The sequence below is a fragment of the Macaca nemestrina genome, chromosome 3, assembly GCF_043159975.1.
Source record: "Macaca nemestrina isolate mMacNem1 chromosome 3, mMacNem.hap1, whole genome shotgun sequence".
In the NCBI taxonomy this organism is placed as follows: domain Eukaryota; kingdom Metazoa; phylum Chordata; class Mammalia; order Primates; family Cercopithecidae; genus Macaca; species Macaca nemestrina.
The window spans coordinates 85693428-85706547 of NC_092127.1; the positions used below are offsets into that span (position 1 = coordinate 85693428).

The 13120-nt window shown below is 35.9% G+C and overlaps 1 long non-coding RNA gene across 1 annotated transcript in view; it reads right to left on the bottom strand.

The window, feature by feature from the left end:
• Nucleotides 1-492: 492 nt before the first annotated feature.
• LOC105486325 (uncharacterized) overlaps nt 493-13120 on the bottom strand; it is a 115695-nt gene continuing 103067 nt past the window's right edge. The window contains exon 3 of the long non-coding RNA XR_011621134.1: nt 493-636. This is a non-coding gene — a long non-coding RNA (uncharacterized lncRNA). The remainder of the gene's footprint in view (nt 637-13120) is intronic.

Consider the following 13120-nt stretch of genomic DNA (forward strand, 5'->3'; position numbering starts at 1 on the left):
ATCAGGGTGGCTGCTTTGCAAAAATAGGAAGTAAACTATTTTTAGAAGTTCATTTAAAAAGAATTAACAGATGGAATAATGACTTGGAAATTACTAGTGCCATTTACTTTAATTCAGTAATTCTCAGCCTTAGGTGCACATTAGAATCAAGCAGCTTTAAAATGATACTGATGCGAAATTCCATCCTTAGAGATTCTGATTTAATTGGTCTCAGGTGATGCCTATGTAGTAGACGAAAGATGTTGCAAATTCTTTGCTACTCCTTTTGTGCTATAGAATGTAACTGTCCTCGCCTTGAATCTGGACCAGCGTTAGTGATTTGTTTGATGGTGGCAGAGTGATGATCTGGGACACCTGTGGCTATGTCACAGAAAGTCTTCTACTACTTTCTAGGACTTTTGAAACACTAGCATTTGGAGCCCTGAACCTCCATTTAAGAGGCTTAAATTAGCCTGCTAGAGAGACACTATAGAGAGGTTTGAGAATACATACTGAGGGAAAGGGGCCTTGATGAATTCAGTTTTCCAGATGTCCTCAAGGTACCAGGCACATGGGAGGAGCTGTCCCTGAGCTTCGGCCAAGCCTAGCCAGGTGTAGCAGAAGAATCACCTAGCCAATTTTTGCTTGATTCTGTACCTGTAAACTTGTAAGATATAAATTGGCATTGTTTTAAACCACTAAGTGTTGGAATAATTTTTAATACAGAAATAGATAATATGAAATTTTGGTTATCAGTATAGCTTCCAAAATGTTTCAGGCAATTCTAATGTGTAACAGGTTCGAGATCTGTGACTTTAGTTCTCCTGTAGAATATTTAACTGTGAGCTGGCAACTCACATCTTAGACACCATTACATTTTTAGTTAACAATTTTATAATTACAGGGCCTTATATATCAAAGTTATATTATCTAGAAAATCAGCTGTAAGGTAAACAGAAAACATATCAACATTGTTAAATTTAAGACAGCAAAATAGTGCTTCTCAAGTTTTGGCATAGGTCATGGCGAGGAATCTATTTATGACCCAATGTTTTAATTACATTGAGAATCCAATGAATTTTTCCCATTACATGTATCAATTCAATATCCATTATTGGAAAAAAGTATAATTTAGTAACTACGAATAGTCTCCTAACTTACATAGCAGGGAGCATTTTTGGTTATGAAACATTGCCATTTTATACTCAAATATTTACATAGATTAAATATTTTTCAGGAAGCACTGCCACATAAATTTATAGATTCTAAATTTATTTCCCATAAGCAATCATTAACTGGGACTTCTTGTTAAATCATTCCAGAGATTCCATAGATAAACCATACATCTGTTATCAAAATGTTTGCCAAGAGATTAGATCTTATTTCTTTCTTTCTTTCCTGGTAATGACAGATAAGTTGATCACAGACCAGCTGCTAAACATTTTCTTCCCCAAACTTAGAAACTACTAATCTATATCATGGTAAGAACAGATCTACCAATTTGAGTGCAATAGCTGTTACTCTCACCTGAAGATACAGAATCAAAATGCTGCGTATAAAAGTTGTTTAGGTTATTTCTTTCCATCATCCCAACACTTTGGTGGTGTTATATTATTCATTCAAAATACAGTTATGTTCATTTTTTTCTGTTTGTAACCCATTTTTCCTCCCTATCCTTGGTGACTTTTTTTCGTTGTTGTTTTCTTGCTGTTTAGTTGTATGCATTTATTATATATTTTGGATATTAATCCTTTATCAGATATATGGCTCGCAAATATTTTCTCCCATTTCATAGGTTGTCACTTTATTGATTGCTTCCTCTTCTGTGCAGAACCTTTTTAGTTTGATGTAATTTATTACATTATTATTATTAAACTATTATTTAGTTTGATGTTCATTTATTTTTGCTTTTGTTGCTTGTGCTTTTGGTGTCATATTAAACAAAAAATCATTGCCCAGACCAATCTCATGAAACTTCTCTCATATGTTTTCTTCTAATAGTACAGTTTCAGGTCTTATGTTTAAGCCTTTAATCCATTTTGAGCTGATTTATGATGTTGTGTGGCATAAGGGTCTAATTTTATTCTTATGTACATGGATATCCAGTTTTCCCAGAATCATTAATTGAAGAGACTTTCCTTTCCTTGTTTTATATTCTTGGCATCTTTGTAGAAAATCAATTGACCATAAATGTGCACATTCATTTTTGGGTTCTGTTACACATTCATTCTGTTACACTGGTCTATGTGTCTGCTTTTAACACCAGTACTATGATGTTTTGATAACTACAGCTTTGTAGTATATTCAGGAATAGGTAGTGTGTTGCCTCTAGTCTTGTTGTGTGTGCTCAAGATTGCTTTGGATATTTGAGGTATTTGATCATTCTTTTTATTTTTTATTTTTGTTATCTGGTCTCTGTTTGATTACATTGCTCCCCTTCCTTCTAGCTAAAAAATGGAAAACAGTGGAAACTTATAGGATTGACTGACTCTTTTGTCATTTATTTCCTAGTGGCAGAGGGAGACTGCACACTAAGCTTTCTGTTTATCTTCTCTATGGACTTCCTATTGCATTGCAGGCCAACATACAGAATAAAATTAGGTCAAGTAGATACATGCAGCTTCTAGAACAGGTGCTCACCAACACACATGCTTCACATTTCAAATTGGAAAAACGTTGTTATTTGCTGTTTTCTGAAAATTGGATTATGTAAAGAAGATCACAATCTGTTTTATTTTAACTTTTAAATGTAAGATTTGTTTCTATAAACAGCAGTACAATTCTTAAGAGCCAGAGTCAAACGTCTCCAATTTAGCAAATGATAGCTGCACCCACAAACCAAATGATGCCACCATTGCAATTTTCTTTTAGTCTGAGATATGCTTGGGGAATTATATGTTTGTAATCACTTCCCTATCTCCTTAAGAGCTAGCTACTCACACCCCTTTGGAGATTTCCTCTATGGTGTAGTATCCTTCAGAGAGGACCCAGTATGGTGTCTTCCTGCTGAATTTTCCTGTGCTTGTCACTTCTTGTAGTACCAGCTCATAGGGCTCCCCTGGCCACTAGCACTACCACCCAACTTGCCTTGACTGTGTTCCTGGAGAATGGGAGGTCAGCTGGAAGGGAGGAGGAAGAGTCACTGTCTTCCCATTAGCACTCTAATCTAAACATAGAACTTTCTGTCAAGGTCTCCCTAGAGAATAGGAGAAGCAAGACTATTATTTTAAATAAGATTTTTACTGCAGAATCAAAAAGGTAAGTCAGTCAACATGGCTGGCTACAATCAGAACCTATAGGTGGAACCAGTCTCACTAAATCTCTGACAGGGTATCTTCTTACATGTTGCTGCCTAGAGTAGCTTCTGGCTGATCTCTCTGGCAAACTCGTGGCTTATCTCCATGAATGCCCTTGATTAGAAGTACAGTAGAAAGTAGAAAATGTCTACACATCCAACCCATCGAAAGTGGAAAGTTGATTCTCATTGAAGTCTGTTAGCTCACCTATAGAATCCCATTTTTGCCTTTATTTTTTACTACTGCTGTATAACTTTGGGTTTCCTACCTAACTTTAATAACGTTTTTATCAATTTAGGAAACTAATCCTGGGTACTAATAGTTGTTTTAATTTTGTGGTAAAAATAACTAAACTCACCTCTCAAGGCCATGACTCTTAACACTATTACATTGAAGACTAAGTTTCAACATGAATTTTGGAAGTATATGAACATTCAGACGATAGCAATGAGCATCTAATTAGTACTGAGTACAATAAAAAAGTTTATTTCATAGTTTCTGCATACCATATATTTTGACCTGTTTTAATATATAAATCACCAAATAGAAAATATGTGAGTCTGAGTTAAAATCTCATTTATCAAATTTGTTAATCAGATATATTTAAACATTTTACCTACTCCATTGTACACCTCAAAGAAAAATAGGATAATGGCACAAATAGTATACGGCACAAGTAAATATAACCCAAGTTTTCCAACCTTGACTGGCCTGGGGGTACAAGCAAAAGCAAATTAACAGTAGTAATTTGGAACGTATTTGCTCACTTCTCCCAAATTCATTATATAGAATCTTGGTCCCCACTTCCTTTAAATCCTCAAAGTGTCTCAAATATGTTTATGAACTGATTTCTCATATTCCGCTCTGCCTTTTACATGTTGTCCTCTACCTCAAAGCCCCTGAATGGTAGTGGGTAGGATGTGGGATGACTCCACAGCTAAACATTTTGTGGAGTAGAGTAGACATATAAATATGCTAGTTGATCTTAAGATTCATGACAACCAATGTTGCACGTGGCATATCGACACCAGGAATGGGTCACGTTTTACCACACTCTCTTCCTCCATATAACAAAATTATGTTCAGTAACAATTATGACTGAGAATTAATCTATTTTATGGATGAACTAAAAATTGAATTATTCAACAAAACTAAAACAACTTGCAATTTGAACTCTGTTCCACTGTTGTAAATTTTAAGCACTACTAAAAACTCCAAGTGGTCACAGGGAGTGACAGAATTGAAATAACTCAAGTTCTGTTGTGTTTACAATCACTAGGCTATTGTTTATTTCCAATCTTCTAAACACAGGAATACATATAGATGTGAACTTGCCTGAAGCAAGCTCGAATGATTCTGTACCATTTTAGAATACTAAAGGAACCAGTGAAGCTAAGTCTGCCTGTGTTGGAGCTCAGGGGCCAATTTTTAAAATAGGAGTTTTCCAAAATAGCTTCCATATAAACTACAATATTTATCAAATATTAAATACATCTAGCAATTCAGCACATTTTCATGTGCTAAAATGAACTTAAATATGTACTATTAAAACTCAAAAGTAATCATAGCACTTGTTTATATTAGGATTTAGATCAATAAAAGATTCTTTTCAGGGAGTAGTACTTTATCATTGACATTGTTTAGAATACTTACACATAGTGATAGTAAAAAACAGACCAAGTTTTAATTGGTTTATTATTTTTAAACTTTAACATACAGTTTATGCCTAATTTTCTGTACCGAGAATGATACAGCTTCCACTATCTCAACTTTTTCCACAGATAGGACTACTAACTTCAAGTGAGCTCAATCTCAAAATTACTATTTTACAGTTTTGCTCCCTTCTCAAACCTCATTCACCCCCTCTTCTTAACTTTTAGAAGACAGCAGTACATTGTAATGCCCTGAGAAAACAGAAATAATCAAAAGAACTTCCTCATCATCCTACCACAAAATCAGCTTACCCTCCATTGTCTGTACCCATAGTCCCTGAATTCTGTCTTGTTGACGTAAATGAATGCTCAGTCCCTCAACGTGTATACTATATCCTTTATCTCTTACTTACTCAAGCATTTTGCTCTTGCAATTACCCCTTTCTCTCTCTTGTAATCAACCTTTTCCCTCTCAATTATTTTTTCAACAACAAATGAATTTGTCATATCTGACATTAAAAGAAAAACAAAAAACCTTACTCTCACATCTTTTTTTTACTATTGCCCTACTTCCTTTCTCCAACTTATTACAAAATTCCCTGAAAAAACTTATTTCCACACACATGCTGCCATATTTTCTACTCTTACTTGAATTCACTTCAACTAGACTTTATCTCCATAACCCTTATGCATCCACTGTTGTCAAGGCAATCAACAACTTCCATTTTATCAAATCCAATAGTGAATTTTCAGTTTCCAACTTATGTGACCAACTTTTATGTGACCATTAAACAGTATCTGGCATCACGATAATTCCTCCTTTTTGAAAGTCTTTTTTCCCCCACTTAGCTTCTAGGATTTTACCCTCTCCTACTTTCCTTCTACCTCATAGGCTATTTATCCTTAATTATCTTGCAGATTTACCTCTTCCCAACCTTTAAATGTTGGAGTGTCGGATTATTTCAGGATCCCCTCAACTAGCCTTGTTGTGCCCTTTAGTTGTAGTAACAGCAGCCAGGCTGGACTCCATTCTTGGTGGTTTGAACATTATCTCTGAGGGGTTTCTCCTCCAAAACCCTATTTGTCCCTTTTTTTCTCTCATTCCTATCAGTTGGCAACTGCTTCTTGCAGTGATCACCTATAGAGTACCTTGATGTTCCCATTTTATTCTTTCAGCCTTTAACACTTGTACAACCAGCTGCCTAAATTAAATATCCTCTGCTGAGTACTCTGTTTCTGTTTTCCTGACTAGATCCTTACTGTATACCATCAAGTTTCATCACATTAAATACTATCTCTTCATTGTAACTCCCGAATTTATATCTCCAATTTCTTCATCACTCCGGAGCTTCAGACTCATATATCCAACTGACTGCTTTAATATCTATTACATATCCAAAACCTAACAGCTTCCAAACATGACTTCGTTTTTCTCGTAAGGCTTGTTTCTCTCTTAATGTTCCCCCACCTTAGTAAATGACACCACAATTCACTCAGTAGCTCAGAACAAAAATTAAAAGTTGCCTTTGCTATTATTTTTACCTCATAACACACATCGTATCCATCATTAAGGCTGGTGGGTCTACCATCAAAATACATTCCAAATCTCAGTTATCACCATACCCATGGCTCCCATCTAGTAAAATTGGCCATTATGTCTTGTCTAAAATTACTTTAATAGCCTTCTAACTAGTCTTATTACTTCCAATTTTGCTGCCATTGCTTTGTTCTCTACAAAAGACTGAATGATTTTTCTAAAATGTGACTCACTTTGAGCCCTTTTTCTATGCAGAATGCTAATGATATCTAATGATAATTGGAAACAAATCCCAAATTCTTAACATTTCTTATAATTTCTATATCACCTGAACCTTATCATGTCTTCACATGTTTCTCCAACTATTTTCCAATTTGCTCTCATCACTGGCCCCTTTGTTGTTCTTCAAACACACCAATAAAACACCCTCAGGACCTTAGTACCTATTAGTCTCACACCCTTTGGCCTGACTCCTTCCCTCCCTTTATGAGGGTTCTCCTCAAAGATTAGCTAAGAGACATTTACTGATTATTCCAGTCTTATATATCTATACTGCTCTGCCCCATCACCCTCTATTCTTTCACTCTGCTTCATTTCTTACCGGCATTTATCCTTATAAGACTTTCTTTTACACACCCAGTTGGTTTTTTTATATTCTTTCTTGTCCTCCCTCATTGTAAGCTTAGTGAGATCAAGGACTTTAAGTTATTTACTTCTTTATCTTTAGCATTTGGAAGAGTTTCTCACATATGTTATTCCTTCAATGGTGATGATTAAGTCAGAAGAAAAGGAAGGAGGGCAGGAAGGAAGGGAAGGAGAAGGGAGGGAGGGAGGGAGGGAAGGAGGGAGGGAGGAAAGGAAAAAAGGAAAAAAGGAAGGAAGGAAGGAAGGAAGGAAGGAAGGAAGGAAGGAAGGAAGGAAGGAAGGAAGGAAGGAAGGGAGGGAGGGAGGGAGGGAGGGAGGGAGGGAGGGAGGGAGGGAGGAAGGAATGTGAATACTATTCAAATTGCTTCTATCTGTAGCAGTCCAATTACAGAAGGTGTTATGGACTGCACTGTGTCCCCCATGACCTTCACAAATTCATATGTTGAAGCTCTAACTCCCAATGTAACTGTATTTGGAGACAGGGCCTTCAAAGAGGTCATTAAGATTAAATGAGGTCGTAGGGTAGGGCCCCAATGCAATAGAACTGATATCCTCAGAAGAAGAGGAAGAGACACTAGAGATCTCTCTCTCTCTCTCACTCTTTCTTTCCACACACACAAAGAAAAGGTCATGTGAGACTGGGTGCAATGGCTTATGCCTGTAATCCCCGCACTTTGGGAGGCTGAGGTGGGCAGATCACTTGAGTCAGGAGTTCGAGACCAGCCTGGTCAACATGGTGAAACCCTGTGTCTTCTACTAATACAAAACAATTAGCTGAATATGGTGGCAAGCGCCTGTAGTCCCAGCTACTCAGGAGGCTGAGGCAGGAGGATCACTTGAATGCAGGAAGTGGAGGCTGCAGTGAGCTGAGATCGCACCACTGCACTCGAGCCTGAGCAACAGAGTGAGACTTCACCTCGAAAAAGAAAAAGAAAGAAAGAAAGAAAAGGTCATGTGAGCATACAGAGAGATGGCAGTATCCTACGAGCCAAGAGAAGAGGCTTCAGAATGAAACCTACCTTGCTATCCCCTTGATCTTAAACTTCCCAGCCTCCAAAACCATAATAAACAAGTATCTGTTGTTTAAGCCACACATTATTTGATATTTTATTATAGCAGCCTGTGCTGAATAATACAGGCATGAATGAGACACCCTGGCATATGTTTTCTTCATTGTGCCTGACTCTCAGAGACTCGTTACGATTTTCTTGCTAAATCAAGTTTATCAAGTCTGGTTCCTTCTTCCTTCAGGACGAATTTTGCAACATCCTTCTCAATCTTCATGTGAATGCAATGATAATTGGTCCACCATGCCAACTGGCCAAATGTGGCCACCACACATCTGAATCACATTCTGGCTAAGGCATGTACTACATTTAGTAATGAATGTAAAAGCATACCGAGATCTTTGATGAAGCAGAACTGCACATATCATAGTTAGTGGTATTACCTCTCTTTTAGTCATCCTAGCATGTACTTGTTATGTGACTGATAAACCTGTGTGTGACAGAAAAAGGTAAAAGTAGATATATATTTAATATAGATTTTTATAACTTTTCTGAGGTATGATTATTACACAATAAAACTTCTTATAAAGTGTACACTTTAACAAATTTTGATGTTTACATAACTATTAAACCATCTGCACAATCAAGATAATGAATATATACAATACATATATCAACCCCAAAAGTTTCTTCTCATCCCGTTGTAATTCAGCCCTTTCTCTTAATTCCAAATCCTCAAACACTAATCTGCTTCTTGTCATTATAGATTAGTTCGCATTTTATAGAATTTTATATAAATAGGATCATAAAGTATGTATCCCATTTAGCCCATATTAGGCAAAAACAAATTTTTAGATTCATCCATTTTATTGTATTTATCAATACTTCATTACTTTTTATTATTGTTGTATTATTTGATACATATTGATACTTATACTGTAGTATTATTTAATTTCATTATATGGACACATCACAAAATTTGTTTCTTCCTTTACCTGTTGATAGTTGTATGGGTTATTTTTAGTTTTCAGTTATCTTGAATAAAAATACTATAACAATTTAAAAGTCTTACTTCTTTTCTATTGAGTAAACACTCAGAAATAGAATGAATGGTTTATATATATGGTAAGTGATGTATAATTTAACAAAATGACTGCCAAACTCTTTACCAAAGTTATTGTACTATTTTATATTTCCAATAGCAGTATTTGAGAGTTTTGCTTCTATCCTTTATATTTACCCACATATTTACCATTTCAGTAGCTCTTCGTTTCTTTGTGTCGATTCAGAGTTACTTGTGGTACTTTTTTCCTTTTGCCTGTGAAGCAACATTCCAACATTTCATGTAGTGTAAATCTGATGATGTTAAAATTTTTCAGCTTTTATACATCTAATAATGTTTCTATTTTTACCTTGTTTTTAAAATATTTTTTGCTGGGTTATATATTTAAGTTGACAGGTTTTTAAAAATTTTTTCTTTCAGTACTTTAAATATGTCATTCCCTACACTCATTATCTTCTTCCCTTCATTGTTTCTGAAGAAAAGTCACTATTATTTTTTATTTTATTCCTCTATATGTAATGTATTCTGTCCCACCCAGCTATTTTTCCTATTTTTACTTTATCACTACTATTAGGCATTTTGATTATGATGTGCCTGGGGTAAATATTCTTCATATTTCTTACATGTAGAACTTATTAAGCTTCTTGGATCTGTAGGTTAGCTTTTATCAATTTTGAAGAAGTTTTCAGCCATAATTTCTACAAATATTTTTTTCCATCCTAGTCCCTCTCACCTCTCTTTTGAGGATTCTAATTTTCCATGTATTAGGCCACCTGAATTTTTTTCTAAGGCTTACTGATACTCTTTTCATTTTTTCCCCACTCTTTTTCTATGTTTCATTTTGCATTGTTTCTATTGTAATTTCTTCAAACTCATTAGTCTTTTCTTCTGCAATATCTAATCAACTGTTAATTCAATGCATGCATTTCAAACCTTGTATTTTTCATCTCTACAAATTTATTGGGGTCTTTTTTCACATCTTTTAATGTCATTACCATCATACTCATGCTTTCCTCTACTTTCTTGAGCATATGGAGTGGAGTTGTAATAGGGTTTTAATGTCCTTGTCTACTACTCCCATCATCTGTGCCATTTACAGATCTCTTTGAATTGTTTGATTTTTCTCTTTGTGATGAGTCCTATTTTTCTGATTATTTGCAAGTCAGACATTATGAGTTTTACCTTTTGGGTGCTGGATATTTTGATATTCTTGAGTTTTGTTCTATAACATTGTTAAATTAGTTGGAATGTTTCATACGTTTGAGGTTTTCTTTCAGGCTTTATTAGTCAAGATTCTGGCCGCTGGTGTAGAGCTAATTTTGCCCCATTACTGAAGCATCACCCTTCTGAGTATTATGACTAATATCCATGTATTTTTCTTCTGTGGCTGATAAGATACAACCTATTCCCAACTCTATAACCATCAGGGATTCTTCTACTGGCTTCTTCACTGTGATTCTTTTCCAGTAATGGGTAATTTCATCATGCATAAGCACTGTTCAGTACTCATCCGAACACTCAAGGAGGAATCTTTGGCAGATTGCTAGAATTATACCTCTGTGCAACTCTCTCATCCCCAGTACTCCATCACATGGCTTTTAGCTGCCTTTATATCCTGAAACTTCTTTACTCTGTTTTCTCAACTCAGAAACCTCTCCAGGCTCAGTATGAGCTTGCCTTTCCTGCTGTGCAGCCTGTAAACTCTCTCCAGGCAGTAAACTGGAGAATCAAAAGCTCATCTTATTTGTTTCCCTTCCATTAGAGATAAGTCTTTCATTACCAACTGCCCAAGGTGAAAATGGTTCTTCTGTTTTTGTCTATTTTAAAATTGTTTTAGGCAAGAGAGTAAACCTGGTCCCTATTACTCCATCATGACTGTAAACTGGAAGTAGGGATACTAGTGTTTTACACTGAAACATGGCTTTGAGATTTTGCTGAAGAAAACCCTTTGCCTTTGGGGATATTTGTCTGAAAACGCAACAGGCCGAGAAAATACAACGTGGGGCCTCTGCTACCAGCCAGGGCCACCTGTGCCTGCATACTGCTGCATAGGCTCAAACTTCAATATGGTTTTACTAGCCCATTTTACTATACTTGTGTCCTGAAGTCTTAACATTTAATCTGAAAATAATATTTTATTGTAGGAATGCAAGTGCTTTTACTCTCAACGTTTGTTAAACAGAGAGTATCAGCAGTGACACAAAAAGAATATTTTAAATAACATAGACATCTTGTACAAATTTTGAAATGATCATTTCCTCCAGTTTACACTACACACCAACAAAGCAGTATTATCCAATGGTTCCTTGAAACTGTTCACTGACTCTTGATCAATAAAGTCATACGTATTTTTATCACTGAAAATAAAGAAGACATACATGCGGCCAACAATCATATGAAAAACAGCTCAACATCACTGATCATTAGAGAAATGCAAAAAAAACCCACAATGAGATACCATCTCACACCAGTCAGAATGGCTATTACTAAAATGTTAAAAAATAACAGATGCTGGCAAGGTTGTAGAGAAAGAGAAACATTTATACACTGTTGGTGGAAGTGTAAATTAGTTCAGCCATTGTAGAAGATAGTGTGGCAATTCCTCCAAGACCTAAAGACAGAAATACCATTCCACCCAACAATCCCATGAGTATATACAAAGGACTATAAATTGTTCTATTATAAAGACATGCACAAGTATGTTTATTGCAGCACTATTCACAATAGCAAAGATGTGGAATGCCCACCCATGATAAATGCCCATCCGAGATAGACTGGATAAAGAAAATGTGGTACATATACACCATGGAATACTATGCAGCCATCAAAATATGAGATCATGTTCCTCACTGGGACATGGATGGAGATGGAGGCCATTATCTTTAGCAAACTAACTCAGGCACAGAAAACCAAATACCACATATTCTCACTTATAAGTGGGAGCTAAATGATGAGAACACATGGACACATGGAGGGGAACAACACACACTAGGCCTGTCAGATGGTGAAGGATGGGAGGAGGGAGAGGATCAGTAAAAATAACTAGTGGGTACTAGGCTTAATAACTGGGTAATAAAATAATCTGTGCAGCAAACCCCCATTACATAAGTTTACTTATATAACAAACCTGCACATATACCCTTGAACTGAAAAGTTTTAAAAAAAGAAAATAATAGCCTTTGTTTTTTACTAAAAATATGTCTAGATATATAATATAAAATTATATGAGATTTATTTCATATTCAGCTCTTTGATAAGTTGCAATAAACCTAATTTTTTAAAGCAAGGAGTTTTGCTAAGCTATGAGTAGTAGGATTACGAAAGATATAAACGAATCCACTTATAGAAATGTTTTTGATTCTGAATTTTAAGAGATTGAAAAAAACTGCTTTTTATCAAAATGACTAAATAGTGACCATAAATCTTTTATGGAAAAAGGCAAAAATATAAGTAATTAAGTAGAAAACATAATTAAAATTTTCCTCAAATTTATATACTAACAAATCTTATTATCAAACACAGCCCATATAGCCTATATTTACTTTCTTTACTACTTTTATTACTAATTAGTAAATGTCTGTTACTTGCTCCACAACTTTTTTTTTTTTTTTTTGAGACAGAGTCTCACGCTGTTGCCCAGGCTGGAGTGCAGTGGCGCGATCTCGGCTCACTGCAAGCTCCGCCTCCTGGGTTCACGCCATTCTCCTGCCTCAGCCTCCTGAGTAGCTGGGACTACAGGCGCCCGCCACCGCGCCCGGCTAATTTTTTGTATTTTTAGTAGAGACGGGGTTTCACTGTGGTCTCGATCTCCTGACCTTGTGATCCGCCCACCTCGGCCTCCCACAGTGCTGGGATTACAGGCTTGAGCCACCGCGCCCGGCCTGTCTGTTACTTGCAGATTGAGCTCCCCTGTACCAGAATCCTAAAAGCCAAATAGGAAG